Below are 7,985 nucleotides of genomic sequence, written 5' to 3' on the forward strand. Positions count from 1 at the left end.
TCTTTGTCATTTGATAATCGATTACTTCTTTATCCATGCGCGCTGTTTCTACACCCGTAAGCAGCTACAATCTATTATCATCGCGCAATGGTTCCCGGTTCCAATAAGAAAACTAACTATATCATATGATCATAAGCCCGGAAGATATGATTTAACCACGGTAACGACTGTTCCACCATATATCTTGAATCGTCGTGGACGGTGGATATCAAGTTGTTTAGAATTACAATTAAAGCCTATCTGTACTAGTTTGACATGGAGGGATTATATCTCCCTGCTAGGTCACATACTGGCAGGTGGTTATTACATCAAATCAGCTATCAATTAACATAAGAAAAAGGGGACCATGGGGATCAATGGGTACCGCTAAGGCATTGTTGGTTGTATAGAGGGCGCATGTAGCTATAAGTAGTGCAGTCCCGCCTCAAATCCTACTCCCACAGTTGTCGTCGTCATTATTATCATTGTTGTCATTGTTGTTTTTGTTGTTGTTCACTGATCACTAAATCCAATTAGAAATACATCGGCCGAGAGAAATGTTGGATGATCGGTGACGCTGTCCCAGAAACCATTCCGGAATTTACGTGTTCTGGATATTAACGGGATAAACAAAAATAGAAGATGAAATTAATGTGAGGAAACGAAAAGACAGATAATGAAACTGAAACAGATTATCTTATCAAAAATGTCAACCAGTTAAAAATATCTTGAAATTAGTCTGATCCGATTGTTTAGCAAGCAAATAATCTCTCCAAAGTTTGCAGTTTCCTTTCTAGCCATTCTCCCCCCTGGGAGTCGCAATTTCGATTGAAACAGTGATGTCAGAACTTGTGAGATACCCACTGGCCTGTACTTTAGCTACAACGTACGACATTCACCTGTAAAATTAATTCATTAAAATGTTTTTCTAATAATAGACTGTTTTGGTAATATATCCAGATGAATGGATATTCTATTATCAATTATTGTGACAAGATATTCAGCTGTTTGGAAAAGTTGAGCAGTTTTTTTTTTGTTAAGCAACATTTGGCATTCATAATTAGTTGCTAGGTCAGAAAAAAAACTTTGCTAATTGTTCAAAATAGTGACAAAGGCGAACACAGAACTACTCCTAGAAATGGCCTGTTTGAGATGCAATCCATCCTGTGCAGGTCAATGGATAATTATGTACTACTCTGATATTACTGTTTCAATCAAGATGGCGATTCCCATGGGAGAATAACTAGGAATAAAAAAGAAACTTTGTAGAGATTGTTTTCCTCGCTAACTTATAATCAAATAAGAGTAATTTCAAGATTTTTTAACTAGCTGACAATTTTCGTTAATTGTTATAAGCTAATGTCTATTGGATTTTGTTTTCCTGTAATGATTTCCTACGCTGCCGTTCCATAGACGCTAATTTTCGAACAAATGAAAACCTTGCACTAGACATAAAGGTCACCGCAGCCCTGCGTCAAGGAGTTGTATATGTATATGCTTCGAGACTGCGTCTGCACCATCTGTATGTCACAAGGTACGTGAGCGACGCAGTGAATTTTAATCAATTTTAGTCACAGACACATTAAATTTAGTCAAATCTATGCCAAAGTGCGTTTTCATTGGACCTTTTCTATTTGCAAAGATGATAAAACCTTTTAAAATGTCAGATTAGTTTTAATATCTTACCTTTTTATATCACACCATCTCCAGCCTCAGGTTGCTATGGCTGTGCCTCTCTGACATTCGTTTGTGTCTCTCTGGCATCATTTACAGGAGGTATAGACCAAAACACAAGTTGTCTATCAGTTTTGGAGGGTGTTTTTTCTTCTCCATTTTAGCGCAACCTTATTGAGGAAGAAGGGTACTACCTAAACACCACCTTTTGCGGGTCGACTCCTAAAACCTTGCTCGTGCATCATCGTACCTGCATCATCATCGTATGTTACGGCGTATTTTACGTCGTCATCGGCATCATCTGGAGGAAGAGGGGGTAGTTCAGCAGAACACTGCATAGCTACCAGAACCACCAGGAACAACATCAACATACTACTGCTCTTCATGACTGCAGAATAACAAAGTCTTCTTTAGGTTGAAGATTCGCGAGTGATGGTGAACAGAACAAATTTTAAAGATATTTATACAAGTTTCACGACCGGTGTTCTTCTTGCACTGACTTTCACAAAATGAGCGAAATGCGGGTTAAGAGAACATCTGGCGAGGTTTTATTTAATAATCTATGCAAACCTCAAACTAATTTATTTCTTAAAGAAAATCATTAAGAAAATCTAAGGATTCGAATTAAAACAACAGACCACAGTCATGATCGTTATAAGATTTTCTAAAAGATTACATGAACAAAATCAAACCAAGTTAAATTACTGTCTATCAGGGTAAACCACATAGAGAAACCTTACAACACAATATCTGACCACCGAGAAATTGTTTTAACTTTAAGGTTCAATTTAAGGTACCGCGATCAATTGAAATATAAATTGCACTATCGTTTTGACCTTCCAATTAAACAGCCTCAAATGAAGTATCGAAAGACTTTTTTTCCTCTCTCATATCAAATCTTTTCTTCAGTAAGCGTGATCGAAAAGCTTTCGAGAAACCTAGCAAATATCTAATCTCTCATATCATTATTGACATTAGTCCTTTCTATATTCGTGGTATTATTCATGTATTTTGATTGATGCAGTATTATGTATTTGTAATGTTTTAGAAACTGTATCCTGTATCTACCTTCGCTTGGTGCTCATGGTGCTTTATCTATCTACAGTATATATTTTGTAAAATCATTTGTTTTCACTCAATTATGTCAGAATAATCATCTAGGGCATCCAACCATCCCTTTGATATGAGATATGGAATGTGAGCAATGAATCAATCACAAATACAATATGTTCATTATATAAATTTTGCTGGGCTCCATGTTATATACTTGGTGTAAATTTCTTTGGTATTATTGTATTGAATTTACCATTTTCACACCATTGTCGATATGCTCATGTATATATCATGTATAGTCAGTAGAGCGTCCGCCTCACAACCGGGAGGTCGTGGGTTCGAACCCCGGCCGCGTCATACCAAAAGACGTTAAAAGATGGGAGTTGTTGCTACCTTGTTTGGCGTTCAACAATAAGGGATAGAGCAACGTCGATCTGGCGCTGCTCAGTGGCTGCCGGGCTCACGATCAATTGGGCAAAAAGAATTTCCGTTTCGGTTTAATAAAATTTGGAGTGGACTATTAGGCTATTATTATTATTATTATTATTATTATTATTATTATTATTATTCTTTAACAGGACCGAGATGTAAAACCAGTGAATTGAAACTGATCTTGTTCTTCTGAATGAATATCTTTAAATAAATAAAATACATGTCAGTTTGTCATAAGAACTAAGAATTACACAATACTTATTCCCTCCCCGAATATCATAGGTGACGGGTGACCGAATATAAAGTGAAGGTTGCACGTTATTAGAAATTTCAAACTTCTCGTAATATGTTTTTCGTATGCTTACTTGCAAGTGACACATTCGATTTTCTCCCCCGGTTTAGATTCATTATTGATCTATAGTTCCGTTTTCTGACGTTCTGATTGGTTGGAAGATCGCATGTGAGTTTTTTTCCTGATCGCATTCAGAAATTCCATTATCCCGTTCAAAACTCTTTTTTCTTCACCACAATGCAGTAGAGTGAATTTATACAGTATCATTTTTTAATAAATATGTTATGTTTCTTTGATTTTTCTTTTCATGATCTTGGTTATTATTATATTATTATTATCATAGGCCTATTATTATTATACACCCCCTCCTTTTTTTTTTAAAACGAAAGCCTTGTTGAGAGTCCACAAGAATATTAAATCGGTCTAAATGTGACATGATGTTGCTGGTAAGGATATGTTCTAAAATAGTACTGCAGATTGAGGTTAGAGCGATTGGTCTGTAGTTGCCAGGTGATTTTTGAAGATTGGAGTGATGTGGGATATAAGCCAGTCTGATGGAAGTTCACCTTTTATTTAAAAATGCTGATAAAATGTGAGCCAGCTCCTTGGCACATTCTTTGAGGAATATCGCAAGCAATTGATCAGGCCAAGATAATTTGTTAGGTTTTAAGTCGAACAGAAGCTTTTTCACACCTTCTGATGTGATTGAGATGGAAGGCATTTCCATATGGGGATCTCCAGTTAATTATCAGGGATATTTTCAACAAAAAATGGTGGGTCTTAGAAGGTTGTCTAATCCCTTTTATTTTCTGTGAACAATTGTTTAGATAATCTTCTCCACGCAAGTCTATTCGAATTGAGTCTGAGGGGGTGAGGAACGTTTCATCGCCCATTGTCCAATCGGAAAGTGACATGGTGTATAATGATGTATACTAATATACGATTCTGAGAGCTGTCAGACCTATTCTTTGTACATCTCCCCTCTCTGTTGCACTCTCTTCGCCTTTCTCTCTCTCTCTCTCTCTCCCTCTCTTTTATTCTTCTTCTTCTTCATCTTCTTGTTCTTCTCCTCCCCCGACCTCCCTCTATCATTCTCCCCCTTTCACACTCCCCCCACTCTCGCCATTTCTCCTTCCCTCCGACTCTCAGGATTTCTCTCTCTGTCTCTCCTCTCCACTCTTTATTCTTTCTCTTCACCCTCACCCCTTCCCCTCACTCTCTCTCTCTCTCTCTCTCTCTCTCCCTATCTTTTTTCTCTCTCTCTCTCGCTCTCTATCACCCTCTCTCTCTTTCTCTCGCTCCCTCTCTTTCTCTCCCACTCTCTCTTTCTCTCACTTCCTCCCCTCTCTCTCCTTTCTCTATCTCTCTCTGTATGCCATGTCTGTTTCTCTGTTCGTCTGTTTCTCCCCTTATTTCCTCTCTTTCTCTCTCTCTCTCTCTCTCTCTCCAACATTTTAATCGCTTCTAAATTTCCGACCGCAAGCTGTATATGAATGAATACAAAATACAATTAGAACAAATATTTTAGTTTCATCATCAACGTCACTCAATTTATTACCAAAGCACGAGTGTGATATCATGATTATCCAGAAGATACATTACATCGAAATTATTGTAAGTTTTGTGTTGCTTCTTTTTTTCTGTCTTTGTAATTTATCCATGCGCGCTGTTTCTACACCCGTACATAATCTACAATCTATAATCATCGCGCAATGGTTCCCGGTTCCAATAAGAAAACTAACTATATCATTATGATCATAAGCCCGGAAGATATGATTTAACAACGGTAACGACTGTTCCACCTATTGTCGTGGACGGTGGATATCAAGTTGTTTAGAATTACAATTAAAGCCTATCAGCACTAGTTTGGCATGGAGGGATTATATCTCCCTGCTAGGTCACATACTGGTAGGTGGTTATTACATCAAAACACCTATCGATTAACATAAGAAAAAGGGGACCATGGGGATCAACGGGTACCGCTAAGGCATTGTTGGTTGTATAGAGGGCGCATGTAGCTACAAGTAGTGCAGTCCCGCCTCAAATCCTACTCCCACAGTTGTCGTCGTCATTATTATCATTGTTGTCATTGTTGTTGTTGTTGTTTTTCACTGATCACTAAATCCAATTAGAAATACATCGGCCGAGAGAAATGTTGGATGATCGGTGACGCTGTCCCAGAAACCATTCCAGAATTTACGTGTTCTGGATATTAATGGGATAAACAAAAATAGAAGATGAAATTAATGTAAGGAAACGAAAGGACAGATAATGAAACTGAAACAGATTATCTTATCAAAAATTGTCAACCAGTTAAAAATATCTTGAAATTAGTCTAATCCGATTTCTTAGCAAGGAAATAATCTCTCCAAAGTTTGAAGTTTCCTTTCGAGCCATTCTCCCCCTGGGAGTCGCAATTTCGATTGAAACAGTGATGTCAGAACTTGTGAGATACCCACTGGCCTGTACTTTAGCTACAACGTACGACATTCACCTGTGAAATTCATTCATTAAAGTGTTTTTCTAATAATAGACTGTTTTGGTAATATATCCAGATGAATGGATATTCTATTATCACTTATTGTGACAAGATATTCAGCTGTTTGGAAAAGTTTAGCAGTTTTTTTTTGTTAAGCAACATTTGGCATTCATAATTAGTTGCTAGGTCAGACAAAAACTTTGCCAATTGTTCAAAATAGTGACAAAGGCGAACACAGAACTACTCCTGGAAATCGCCTGTTTGAGATGCAGGAGTAACAAGATGGCTACCGTTTTTTTCCATCGATGGCTCTGGTTGCACAATAGCGTTATACAACATCATATCCATCCTATGCAGGTCAATGGACAATTGTGTACTACTCTGATATTAATGTTTCAATCAAGATGGCGATTCCCATGGGAGAATAACTAGGAATAAAAAAGAAACTTTGTAGAGATTGTTTTCCTTGCTAACTTATAATCAAATACGAGTAATTTCAAGATTTTTTAACTAGCTGACAATTTTCGTTAATTGTTATCAGCTAATGTCTATTGGATTTTGTTTTCCTTTAATGATTTCCTACGCTGCCGTTCCATAGACGCTAATTTTCGAACAAATGAAAACCTTGCACTAGACATAACGGTCACCGCAGCCCTGCGTCAAGGAGTTGTGTATGTATATGCTTCGAGACTGCGTCTGCACCATCTGTATGTCACAAGGTACGTGAGCGACGCAGTGAATTTTAATCAATTTTAGTCACAGACACATTAAATTTAGTCAAATCTATGCCAAAGTGCGTTTTCATTGGACCTTTTCTATTTGCAAAGATGATAAAACCTTTTAAAATGTCAGATTAGTTTTAATATCTTACCTTTTTATATCACACCATCTCCAGCCTCAGGTTGCTATGGCTGTGCCTCTCTGACATTCGTTTGTGTCTCTCTGGCATCATTTACAGGAGGTATAGACCAAAACACAAGTTGTCTATCAGTTTTGGAGGGTGTTTTTTCTTCTCCATTTTAGCGCAACCTTATTGAGGAAGAAGGGTACTACCTAAACACCACCTTTTGCGGGTCGACTCCTCAAAACTTGCTCGTGCATCATCGTACCTGCATCATCATCGTATGTTACGGCGTATTTTACAGCGTCATCGGCATCATCTGGAGGAAGAGGGGGTAGTTCAGCAGAACACTGCATAGCTACCAGAACCACCAGGAACAACATCAACATACTACTGCTCTTCATGACTGCAGAATTACAAAGTCTTCTTTAGGTTGAAGATTCGCGAGTGATGGTGAACAGAACAAATTTTAAAGATATTTATACAAGTTTCACGACCGGTGTTCTTCTTGCACTGACTTTCACAAAATGAGCGAAATGCGGGTTAAGAGAAAATCTGGTGAGGTTTTATTTAATAATCTATGCAAACCTCAAACTAATTTATTTCTTAAAGAAAATCTTTAAGAAAATCTAAGGATTCGAATTAAAACAACAGACCACAGTCATGATCGTTATAAGATTTTCTAAAAGATTACATGAACAAAATTAAACCAAGTTAAATTACTGTCTATCAGGGTAAACCACATAGAGAAACCTAACAACACAATATCTGACCACCGAGAAATTGTTTTAACTTTAAGGTTCAATTTAAGGTACCGCGATCAATTGAAATATAAATTGCACTATCGTTTTGACCTTCCAATTAAACAGCCTCAAATGAAGTATCGAAAGACTTTTTTTTCCTCTCTCATATCAAATCTTTTCTTCAGTAAGCGTGATCGAAAAGCTTTCGAAAAACCTAGCAAATATCTAATCTCTCATATCATTATTGACATTAGTCCTTTCTACATTCGTGGTATTATTCATGTATTTTGATTGATGCAATATTATGTACTCTTAATGTTTTAGAAACTGTATCCTGTATCTACATTCGATTGGTGCTCATGGTGCTTTATCTATCTATAGTATATATTTTGTTAAATTATTTGTTTTCACTCAATTATGTCAGAATAATCATCTAGGGCATCCAATCATGCCTTTGATATGAGATATGGAATGTGAGCAATGAATAAATCA

At 37.1% G+C, this 7,985-nt stretch overlaps 2 long non-coding RNA genes across 2 annotated transcripts; both read right to left on the bottom strand.

Moving 5' to 3' along the window:
* Positions 1–212: 212 nt before the first annotated feature.
* Positions 213–2,243, bottom strand: LOC115929742. The gene is made up of 2 exons (XR_004066706.1): positions 1,666–2,243; positions 213–589 (listed from the first exon to the last, which is right to left on the bottom strand). It is a non-coding gene; the product is annotated as an uncharacterized LOC115929742 (long non-coding RNA).
* A 2,709-nt stretch (positions 2,244–4,952) lies between these two features.
* On the bottom strand, positions 4,953–7,159 carry LOC115929741. The gene is made up of 2 exons (XR_004066705.1): positions 6,781–7,159; positions 4,953–5,635 (listed from the first exon to the last, which is right to left on the bottom strand). It is a non-coding gene; the product is annotated as an uncharacterized LOC115929741 (long non-coding RNA).
* Between the last annotated feature and the right edge of the window lie 826 nt (positions 7,160–7,985).

The sequence above is a fragment of the Strongylocentrotus purpuratus genome, unplaced genomic scaffold (genome assembly GCF_000002235.5).
Source record: "Strongylocentrotus purpuratus isolate Spur 01 unplaced genomic scaffold, Spur_5.0 spur5_scaffold_5, whole genome shotgun sequence".
NCBI classification, from domain to species: Eukaryota; Metazoa; Echinodermata; class Echinoidea; order Camarodonta; family Strongylocentrotidae; genus Strongylocentrotus; species Strongylocentrotus purpuratus.